Below are 12,589 nucleotides of genomic sequence, written 5' to 3'. Positions count from 1 at the left end.
ATCTATCTGTCCTGAAATTTGCAGATGAATCAGACATTTTGTTGTTGGGTTGCTGCCCCTGAAATGGTAATTTTAAGGAAATTTTGCTGTTTTTGGTTTTTATCTTGAATATTATTATAGATAGAGATAAACTGTAAACAGCAATAATGTTCAGCAAAGTAAGATCTACAAATAAGTCAACATGACCAAAATGGTCAGTTGACCACTTTAGGAGTTATTGCCCTTTATAGTCAATTTTTAACCATTTTTCGTGAATCTTAGTAATCTTTTAGAAAAATCTTCTCCTCTGAAACTACTTGGCCAAATTAACCAAACTTGGCCATAATCATTATTGGGGTATCTAGTTTAAAAAATTGTGTCCGGTGACCTGGCCAACCAACCAAGATGGCCACCATGGCTAAAAATAGAACATAGGGGTAAAATGCAGTTTTTGCTTATAACTTAAAAACCAAAGCATTTAGAGCAAATCTGACAGGAAGTAAAATTGTTGATCAGGTCACGATCTATCTGCCCTGGAATTTTTAGATGAATCGGATAATCGGTTGTTGGGTTGCTGCCCCTGAAATGGTAATTTTAAGGAAATTTTGCTGTTTTTGGTTATTATCTTGAATATTATTATAGATAGAGATAAACTGTAAACAGCAGTAATGTTCAGCAAAGTAAGATCTACAAATAAGTCAGCATGACCAAAATGGTCAGTTGACCACTTTAGGAGTTATTGCCTTTATTGTCAATTTTTAACCATTTTTCGTAAATCTTAGTAATCTTTTAGAAAAATCTTCTACTCTGAAACTACTGGGCCAAATTTAACCAAACTTAGCCATAATCATCATTGGGGTATTTAGTTAAAAAAATGTGTCCAGTAACTCGGCCAACAAACCAAGATGGCCGCCATGGCTAAAAATAGAACATAGGGGTAAAATGCAGTTTTTGGCTTATAACTCAAAAACAAAGCATTAAGAGCAAATCTGACAGGAAGTAAAATTGTTGATCAGGTCACGATCTATCTGCCTGGAATTTTCAGATGAATCGGATAATCTGTTGTTAGGTTGCTGCCCCTGAATTGGTAATTTTGAGGAAATTTTGCTGTTTTTTTGTTATCATCTTGATATTATTATAGATCGAGATAAACTGTAACAGCAATAATATACAGCAAAGTAAGAACTAAAAATAAGTCAGTATGACCAAAATAGTCAATTGACCCTCTAAGGAGTTATTGCCCTTCATAGTCAATTTTTAACAATTTTCTATGTTATGCAGTTAAGCTGCATTATGCGAGCACCCTAGATTTGTGTTCTACCCAATAAATGCTGAAATACTTGCCATTGTTATTATCTAGCTCGCTACTATGTTATATATAACTAATTGAACACTTTTTTAATACTTTTTATTCTGGATTACAAAAAAATATGACCAGAAAAACGTTAAATGATCGTCGATTTATCCAAAAGTTTTGAAGTTACACATAGGAAGTAGTGCCTATTAAGAATCCTTGTGTAGTTCATTATGACTTGTGCTTTTGGCCAAGATGTCAAAGAACAATTGTATGAAATATTTAATCGCCGAAAATCTCTTAAGACAAGTAGTTTAGATTTCCCAAATGGCAAAAGTCGTAGGAATATTGTTTGTCATCAATACGTAGGTAGTCTATTATATAACATTATAATAAGTTCAACTGTTCATGCTGTTGGCGGCAATTTCAAATTAGAAAAAAGAAATTTTCGTATCTTTTCAATTTGGAGGCAGGTGTGCAAATTAGCGGTGGTCCGAGGTCCGCGACCTTCCACTTTTGCAATCGGAATTTCGACTAGGATAGTTGGTTTCTAGCTACGCCCGACATAGTCACCTTCCACTTTAAAGAAAATAAGAATTAACTTTGCAAACCTTTTCACCATGTTCACCAAACCAAAGTCTCCAATTAAACGAGCTAAAAACTTATTTTTATCATTATTATTCATGACAGCGATGTTCATTTTGTTCAACCGCTAGCTTTATACAGAAAATCGCCGACAAATATTGTATAAATTCGAGTAAAATCGTATCTGATTGACAAAAACAACATTGTAAATGTTCCAGACCATATGAGTATTTGGACCGTACGCGTACGGTCCGGACCGTATACGTATACTCGTACGGTCCGACCATACGCGTACGGTCGGACCGTATGAGTATACGCGTACGGTCCAGCTGATGTTTTGGGATCATATTGGTTAAATTTAAACAAATATTTATCAAAATCGTTATTTTTTTATTCTAAGTTTACTTCCGATAATTCAATTTTAATTAGCATACTTGGCTTCAATATATGAATTACTGACATGCTAAATACAGGAGATTAACAGATTAAATAAACGTGATTTTTTAAAATAGTATGATATGATCTTTTTAATTTTAATGCCAAATTAGAGGGTTTACCCCAATTTCACGGTCCACTGAACATAGAAAATGATTGTACGAGTGGGGCATTCGTGTACTGGGGACACATTCTTGTTTAAAATAGTTATAACATTATTTTGTTTTATTTCAATTACTATTGAACTTTTTACATTAATTTGAGATGTAAGCTATGTTGATCTGTTATATACATTTGTATCTGATAAACGTGACCAACTTCTTAATATTAGTCAGACCGTACGCGTACGGTCCGACCGTATGCGTATTTTGAAAATATACGCATACGGTCCAGACCGTACGCGTACGGTCCAAATACTCATACGGTCTGGAACATAAACACATAACAATGGCGGCCGTGAAGACAAAATTTTACAATATCGGATCCGATTCCGGAAGCGGATAAGGGTAATTCCGGGTTTGGCGATCCAAGCAGGTGAAAACATACATCTATGCATGGTAAATGAATATGAACACTAGAATTGTAAACCAAAAGATGCAAAAGAAAGAAAAAGCAGAAAAATATTTTATACAGAAACTCAAAATTCTTTTTGACAAGTTTTAATTTAAAAATCCAATACAATGTGACAACTGGGAACAGTATATCTAACAATATGCATGTTCATGGTCACAGTCTAAATTTTCTTATCAGTGATAAATGATAATAATGCATGTGAGATGCTTTTAAGGTGTAAACATTTTACTGCAATTTCGAAGGGTTATTTTTTATCTCATTTTTGAAGGGTCAATTAAAGTAGCTGAAAGTTTCTTTCTTTATTTTTATAAATAATGCAACTTTATTATATATACCTGAATGTAAGTAAATCATATGATATATAGGTGGCATCCTTTGGGCCACTCTACCCCCTCCTGTGTAATAACTTGGAAACAGTCGAGCTCCCCACCCCTAAACCATATGAGGGGCAGATCCAGGATTTTAGGTTAGGAGGGGCGCAAACTTCAATTTTCTCAGAGCAGAGCGAGGCTAAAAAAAATTTGATGTAAAATTATCGGAATATTCATTATTAAGCTGAGAACAATCCCCCGACTGAATTCGCCCCTGCATATATTCAAGTATAGGACAATATAATAAATAAAATGAAATATAGGGGGAGTCCCTGGAGTTTCCCCACCCTCTCCTGTTTGAGAACTTGGAAACGGTCGAGATCCACACCCCTTTTCATGTTTGTGACAATATGAAAAATCAAATGAAATATAGGAAGAGTCGTTGGGGTTCACCCCAACCCTCCTGTTTTAGAAATTAAAAATGGTCGAGATCCCCACCCCTAAACCATATATATTCATGTATGGGACAATATAACAAATAAAATAAAATGTAGGGGAAGTCTCTAGGGTCACCCTACCCCCAGAGGCGGTTCCAGAAATTTGTGTAAGTGGGGGCCCACTGACTGACCTAAGAGGTTGCCCGATCCAGTCACGCTTCAGTGATTTCCTATATAAGCAACCAATTTTTTTCCCAAAAAGGGGGGGTGGCCCCACCCCCCCTAAATCATCTGCCTACCCCTACCTGTTTGAGAACTTGAAAACCGTTGAGATCTCCACCCCTAAATTATATATATTCATATGTATGGACAAAATAACAAATCATTTACATTTACTATGGGCAAGTCAGTCAGACCTCACCTTTGATCCCTGTTGTAGTGAACATTTGTCTGATTCGTGTCTCATAACTTTGTACTACAGAACACAAATTCAGTTTTCTTTCCAGGAAAACCAGTCCATTTATACTATTACATGTTCATACTAAGTCAACTTGAACTTCTAGCAGTCAAATAAAACCAAGATTAACTACCAAGTAGAACAACTGCAATCATTGGGAACTTGTACCACTGCAGACTCACCATAAAAAATATACATTGCTATATGCATTGCTTTTGAAACCTTGATAACATATAAATTATTTGCCTTAATAAATAAATCATTAGATAAACATAAATGTACTATATATGAATGTTTAATGTTGAGCAACTTTGCCACAGTTTTCATAATTACGGTTGCCTTGGTTTTTGGTTAACTGCCTTCAGCGCTTACAGCGCTTTGATTTAATATTCACATAGACCCAAGGTGAGCGACACAGGCTCTTTAGAGCCTCTAGTTATAGATAGAGATAAACTGTAAACAGCCATTATGTTCAGCAAAGTAAGATTTACAAATAAGTCAACATGACCGAAATGGTCAATTGACCCCTAAGGAGTTATTGTCCTTAATAGTCAATTTTCAACAATTTTTATAAAATTTGTAAATTTTTACTAACATTTTCCACTGAAACTACTGGGCCAAGTTCATTATAGATAGAGATAATTGTAAGCAGCAAGGATGTTCAGTAAAGTAAGATGTACAAACACATCACCATCACCAAAATACAATTTTGTCATGAATCCATCTGCTTCCTTTGTTTAATAGCCACATAGACCAAGGTGAGCGACACAGGCTCTTAGAGCCTCTAGTTTGTTATTTTCTTGAATATTATTATAGATAGAGATAAACTGTAAACAACAATAATGTTCAGCAAAGTAAGACCTAAAAATAAGTCAACATGACCAAAATGGTCAATTGACCCCCTAAGGAGTTATTGTCCTTTATAGTCAATTTTTAACAATTTCATAAAATTTGTAAATTTTTACTAACATTTTCCACTGAAACTACTGGACCAAGATCATTATAGATAGAGATTATTGTAAGCAGCAAGAATGTTCAGTAAAGTAAGATCTACAAACACACCAAAACACAATTTTGTCATGAATCCATCTGTGTGTCCTTCGTTTATGATATGCACATAGACCAAGGTGAGCGACACAGGCTCTTAGAGCCTATAGTTTTTAGCTAGGATCATGAAAACACGATTTTTATCAAGTTTTTATACAATTTACACATGCACTTTATTGTGGGACCTCGTTTTATCATGAATGATAAATTTCATTGTGTGATTAAGTTGATTAAGTAATAACGCAAGATTGCAGTTAGCCAATCAGAATAACGTATTATAATGAAACATACATGTACACCTAATGTAATTATATAGTTTTAATAGTTTAACAAAAAAAGGCATTATAAAATATTGTTGTTTTTATTTTTAACTAATTATTGACCAGAATAAACTTAATCCTGTTTTCTCCTTTCAGATTGGGATTTAGGTGTATGTTTATATAATGAATTCAGAAGGAAACAGATAGGCAGACCATGTCAACTTAATAGTTGGATAGATCTCAGAGCTACCTACAGGGTTTGTTTATTTGAAAAAGAGAGTGTAACTTTGTTTGTCTTTGTGATATATACAGGAAAATGAAACAGACTGTTTTAAAAATTAAAAGAAAAGGGTCAGAAATTGTTTTTACCATGCATTAGCTTTTCCAAAATTCCAGGCCTATATTATATTTATTTTGCTAATTTAACTGGCCCTTCAATGAACGACTTCAACAAACTACAACCACTGAACAACAGGTTCAATATATGTATAGTTTCTGCTACTCCATTGAGTGAAATGCAATGTTTCACTTCTCGATCAGTTGAATTTTTTATTTAATGAAAAAATATAAATTGAAAAACATTTAAACACATACAAATTTGAATAAATATGTCATAGACAAATGGAGAAATTTTGTATGTTATTAAACAGATTGTTTTGATTTTTATGAATTTCTGATATGACAATGTCAGAGGAGTTATGGAATGTTATGAAGGCACATTATTTTCATAATACATGGGTGATGGGTATCAGAGCTACTTTTTACACTATAATATAGTATTAATGAATGGGTGTTTTTATAATGGCCCTGTTATATGTCCATGGTCTGTAATAATGGTCGAGAAAGTCTGTAATGGCCCGAGGCAACGTCAAAAAACAGAGCCATTACAGAAAAAACAGGGCCATTACAGAAAAACAGGGCCATTAAAGAAAATATGTAATTTTTTAATAAATAGTCATTTTTCGGCAATAATGTACTTATAGTCCAGTCGATTTGTGCAGATTTTAAGCAAAATTGCTCACAATGTGGTAAAAGCATAAAATTTTGCATAGTTGTAGTAAAGGTGATGGAGAACATTTTCAGCTATGGACCCACTCTGGAAATTGACATTTGCGGGAGTGGCGGCCATTTTAAAATGGCGGACGTTGAATTTGAAAAAAATACTTAAAAAATTCATGAAAATTTTATTACTCAAGTTATTGTCTTCAAACTTGGAAAATAAAGTGATAGTACGTATTTGAGTAGAACAACATTCAGTTTTGTTGATAAACATTAGTTATACGCCTAAAGAGATGTGTTCGATTTGAAAAAAATCTGATTTTTTTAAACCAAAATAGGTTGACCTTCAAAATCGAAGTCGATGAAAATAAACATTTGTTTAGTATTGTTAATCTGAAAAAATTTAATAAGCCTCCATTGGCATAATGTCAGTATAATTTGTGTCATATCATACAATAATGAATGTCATAACGAACTCAATTGCTCATATGTTCTCAATGACATCATAAAAATCACAAAATAAATGAGTAGCAAAAGTTTTGTCAATTGATATAATAGCAATCCTGTCTTTCAATCCCTATCACATTGTCCGCCACATTTACACAGAGCAGTACAACTTAATGATGCCTTTACACATTTACATCGACCTCTGCAACCGTTTTCACTTTTACATCCACATTTTATAAGTTCAGCACAAGACTCTGACGCTTGTTGAAGCGATGTCCAGAATGGTTCCCATAGCCCTTCTTTGTTTCGCTTCCAACCCCAGATGGAAGGCGATGGTGATTCTTGGAGTTTAACAAGAGCTTGTCCCCAACAAAATCCTGCTTGGTAAGCAGCTCTCTTTATGTGTTGGTGTAATGCGGCAGAGCTTGGAGGAATGTTTTCTGTAGATCGTCCTTTTCTCGTGAATAGATCTTTTCTTGCCGCATCTACACCCAAGCACTCGCTAGTCCTGTCATACATTAAAACGACAAAACGCTCAATGTTTAAAACAGCTTCGTTAACACAGTCTTCATTTGGTTTATCACTCAATAGTTTGAAATCTTCAGTCACTGCATTAAAGGATAACCATGTGTCCCATGCAGTTTTCTTTCCACGATTCGAAAATGATGAAACTTGGTCACAACCACTAAATGCGTGGAAGAACAGACGTGCATTGGACTTAGAAGGCCCATAAATAGAGCTATTTCATGAACAGGGATGTACCTGAAGTTTTTTCCAACTCCAAATGCCACCCATAAGGACGTTATGTTCAACTTGTGCACTGCTGACACTGCAATTACAACAACGTCGGTGTCAACGGTTCTAATCATAATTTTCTGAATTCCACTTTTCACCGCATCTGCAACATGTAACAATATACGAGTGTCCGCCTCTTCATGATTGCACGGTGATAGGTTGCCTTTATTATTATCTGGTTTGTTGCAAACAACTTCGCTTCCCTTTGTTGAAACTACTGTCGTCTGAACACTTGGAGTAAGCGTCAATAGCTGTTCCGCTAGATAGGCAAATAACTCTGTCTTGTTGTCGTCAATTCTTAGAAATGACTCCCAATTACCAGGAATAGTAGAATCTGCCTGCACACGTCTTCTGATACCTTTTCCTCGCTTGCCACGAGTTGATGCCTTCAAGCTGTCCTGACGGTATTCATCCCATATAACATCTATCCGACTGCATGACTTCAAATAATTATTAATATGAGGAAGGAAAACTTGCTTAGAGTAATCCTCAAAGGTTTTGCAAAACCTAGGCTTCAGTATATTAACAATAACAGCTCCGTCTAAAATAATGGCATCTACATCAGGAATCTCAGTAACAATTACGCATATTTTCTCTAATGGCACTAACAAATCAGACTTGGAACCAAGTCTCAACTGACCAAACTGGGACAGTGAAGGTGGGTAAGCTTGGTTCTCATGACGAAAAAACTCATCCAGATCACTATCACGAACCTGGCAAGACACATACAACTGGGAAAATAAAGAGCAATTCTGCTTTAAGGAGCTAATTTGTCTTTTTTCCTTTGATTCACTTCTCAATTCCTGGCGACTGAAGAGGTGTAATTTATTTTGTTTAATTGGATCGGATAGTGGTGTTGTCCTCTTGTCAAGACGTTCCCTCACGTACTCATGGTACTTATCATTCCCTATTTGTTCAATATTTCTAACTGTATTTGCAACTTTTGGATCTACTATGTCACGTGTGTCCAATACTAAAAGATCTTCTGATTCCTCCAAAAACGGATTTCCCATTTCCTCTATTGTAGCTGTCAATGCTATAACTTGTTTCACAAAAGCCTTCTGCTTACTTTCAACCTGTTCATGGTGTCTAACATTTGGACCTTTACTTTGTTCATGCTTAATCAGTTCTTGTGATAACTCGAATTCATTGACCGCACGAGCATTTCTGGACCACACACTATCCATCGAAGAAGTTGAGATGCATTCTCTGTTAGTCCAATAACTCCACCTTCACCTTTTACTAGCTTGTTGTTCTGTTCATGAGCATGATCAATGGCTATGGCAGAGAATGTGCTGTGCGTTTTGTGAACAACGAAATGTCCGCTCTCAATTCTGTAGCAATACTGGGTGCTATTGTGTCCAATGCAAACATATCCCGAACATGAATAGGAAGACATCGAGCGTAATTAGGGTGATCTAACGCGAAAACCAAGGTATCAACATAGTGAGAGAGTCTTTGTTCTGGGTGAAATTCCCTTCACGGAGAGATCGAACAAATATAAGAATGATCAGTTCCAGCTTCAAGGTAAGTGACCAGAAATGAAACAAAGGGCTCTCAATTTCTCTCCTTTCTTTCCACTCTTCGAAGCTGATAGTGTTTTCCGCTTGATCATCAACTGTGTCTAAATATTGTCTGTAGGCTTTATGCATTAGCATATGTAAGGAACAAGCAGTCACTTGATGTGCATGTCGAGTTCGGGTCACATGGGATGCTTTGAGGAATGATTCTGCTGTTCCAGCAGATGCAACGTTTGACTGGCTCAAAGCATTCACCCATCCACTATTTTGTAGCCAATCTCCAATTGTTCTCAAAGCAGCAATTTCAATATGTAGACCACCAAACATTATCACAATATGATTTTCCCCATATCTTGCAGGCCAATTCCACTGAATGTTTTTAGCAAGGGCATACAGAGGTTGATCACATGCCATGACTGGTATTTGTCCTGGGTTCAAGAAAGACACACACTCTTTAATAATTGTCATCGAGTGGCGAATCATTGCAGTGGACTTGGCTTCCTCCTGAAACAATGGCAAACTGAACTAATGTCTAAAGGTGGTAATTCAACTGCATGAGTCTGAGAAAGATTTGCATGAAATGCAGACCATGTCACATTCTTGGTATCTGTGTCATCATCTTCTATCTTCTGACGTACATGATTAAGCCATCTGCAAATCAGAAATATTAAATACATGCATATTTTGAATCCTTCGAAGATTTCAATATGTGTCTTGTATGCTGCAAAATGTTGCCATCATGTATGATAATATAAATATTTAGAATGTGTTCTGCATGTCTATAGCATAGGCGTGAACGGTAAGTATAAGCAGATCGATGGGAGCAACCATTTGTATTTTTGTGGGGGCTATATGACCAATTCTCCTGGTATAAACCAACCATCAATGTAGACATAAAACCAATACTTGCAACCAAATAACCAAGTATAATCAATACTTGTACCAAATATCCAAGTATAACCAATACTTGTACTAAATATCCAAGTACACATATACACTGAATAAACACGCCATAAAAGGCTATAATAAATACCAAAGACTTTGTAAAGTGGATAGTCGCACGACAACGCCGATGCTCTATATTTAATAAGAAATAAACTCAATTCATACATATATATCTACACATATAATATATAATTCAAACATCAGTATCAAACAAAAAGTCTCCAAATAAAAAGCTTAATAAACTTTAACCAGAATTAAAATTTACCAAGAAAATTCGACTGCTCAGATTGACGATGTCGTGCTGAATGATTACATAGGCAATAAAATACCGCGAAAATAATTTTGAAGCGGGAAAACATTACGCCCTCTATGCTACATATGATGAAACACCCAGGAGAAATTAATTTCATTCTAATGCACTGCCCGTTTAAACGAATGAAATTATAATTCTCCTGGTATAAACCAACCATCAATGTAGACATAAAACCAATACTTGCACCAAATAACCAAGTATAATCAATACTTGTACCAAATATCCAAGTATAACCAATACTTGTACTAAATATCCAAGTACACATATACACTGAATAAACACGCCATAAAAGGCTATAATAAATACCAAAGACTTTGTAAAGTGGATAGTCGCACGACAACGCCGATGCTGAACCCAAAGAACGGGAAGCTATTTATTACTATGTATGGAAAATTATAGTCCAAAATGTAAATAAAACAAAAAAGATATTCATTTCCAAATTCTGAGAAACAATCCTATGTTCTGATAAATCGTCTTTCACATAGCCATCCTTTGAAGTGTCCGAATTCCAACGTCCATGACGTTTAAAAAGTCTATCTGAAAAACCAAACCTTGCAGCGGTAATAGCACCAGAAGATACTATATAATCCCTATGCGTTTATATCGGGAACAATGGAGAAAATTCATCAAAGTTCCCTCATCCTTATATAGCTTAAAGGCTTATTTGTTGAACGAAAACAAAAAATTCTTTCACTTGTGACAAATTCCTGAATGAATACAAATTTTAATCAGATTAAATGCCACTGCATGCATATATAATTCCAAATTAAGACTGGGCGCAAAGTTGTGACGTTCTTCACAATAATAAACCAGTTTCATCTCTGTAAATATCCGTTTTTTCGATAAAAATTGAAATGTGTGTTGACTTGCAATTAATTTAATAATAACTCCAATTCAACAATTCTGATACACGCATAAAGCCTAGATATCCCAATATACACGCACAAATGGTACGTTGTGTAAAACGATTATATGCACAAAATAACTTATTATACGCATCCTATAATAACTCATCGGCTCTTCCTTCCACATTTGTGAGCCTAATTTCTTTTTAATATCCTCAAACACATATTTCTCTAATTGAGAATCTGTTGGAGAATCTTCACCAATAATCGAGTGCTCCCCTTTATACTATAGTATGCATCACATACAGGACTAGACAAAGCAATATCGTTTCTGAACACCTGGAAAACACATACATGTATTTAATAACATAATTTTAAATTGATACGTGGTTCCTTCCACGTTTTGACATAGTTCATCAATACAATACATAATAATACCAATAAAATGAAAAAATACAATATAGCACATCCAATAAAAATGACCCCAATACATGAAAACTATCACCAAGTTAATACTAGTTAATTTCAAATGAAAACTATCACCAAGTTAATACTAGTTAATGTAATGTCACCCTAAACTCCATTCTAATAGCCAACACCCTAAATGGTAAATCAATATACCAAAGGCCGGCCGATTTGCTCCCTCTACCAGGTAAAAAATTAGCTTTGTTAGTAGGTAGGTAATGTAAACCCAACACCTGATCAATAAATATATCTCCTTTGGGACATAAAAACGGCTAGTAAAACGCCGATCTCCACAAAGGTAAAATAATAGTACTATATGCCTTGTACATGTATACATAAGGACTTTCAATTATAGGCAAACTGGGGGAACATACCACCCATTTATACCTTCTGATCAATTAATCTATCTCATTTGATGATCTTTGGTATATAAAAACGGCTAGTAATACGCCGATCTCCACAAAGGTAAAATAATAGTAAAATATGCCTTACACTGCTGCATGTATACATAAGGACTTCCAAGTATCTTCCAATAATAGGCAAACGGGGAACATACCACCCATTTAAACCTTGCCAATAGACAGTGAATGCATCAATACACATTGAATGTACATTCCAATACCTGGAGTAAAATACAGGTAATTGATGGTTATGATCACTAACAAACCAATTAATTTCATGAGGACCCAAACAGGGAATCCAAATATTCAAAAATATGTACTGCATAACGGCAGTCATCAGTATTTATGATAAGATTTATATAGTCTGCAATTTCATTCTTTGCCCTAGGTATCCATTTAACCTCTAAGAACAAGTGTGCTTCAAACAAGTCACAAAAATGGCATATGCAATATCTTGCAAATAAAGCTTCATACTGCCCTT

At 35.1% G+C, this 12,589-nt stretch overlaps 1 long non-coding RNA gene across 1 annotated transcript; it reads right to left on the bottom strand.

Annotated features, from left to right (window-relative positions):
• Positions 1-11,023: 11,023 nt before the first annotated feature.
• On the bottom strand, positions 11,024-12,256 carry LOC139505231 (uncharacterized). The gene is made up of 2 exons (XR_011659616.1): positions 12,200-12,256; positions 11,024-11,581 (listed from the first exon to the last, which is right to left on the bottom strand). It is a non-coding gene; the product is annotated as an uncharacterized lncRNA (long non-coding RNA).
• Between the last annotated feature and the right edge of the window lie 333 nt (positions 12,257-12,589).

The sequence above is a fragment of the Mytilus edulis genome, unplaced genomic scaffold (genome assembly GCF_963676685.1).
Source record: "Mytilus edulis unplaced genomic scaffold, xbMytEdul2.2 SCAFFOLD_1533, whole genome shotgun sequence".
In the NCBI taxonomy this organism is placed as follows: Eukaryota; Metazoa; Mollusca; class Bivalvia; order Mytilida; family Mytilidae; genus Mytilus; species Mytilus edulis.
This window is presented reverse-complemented; position numbering and strand designations above follow the sequence as displayed.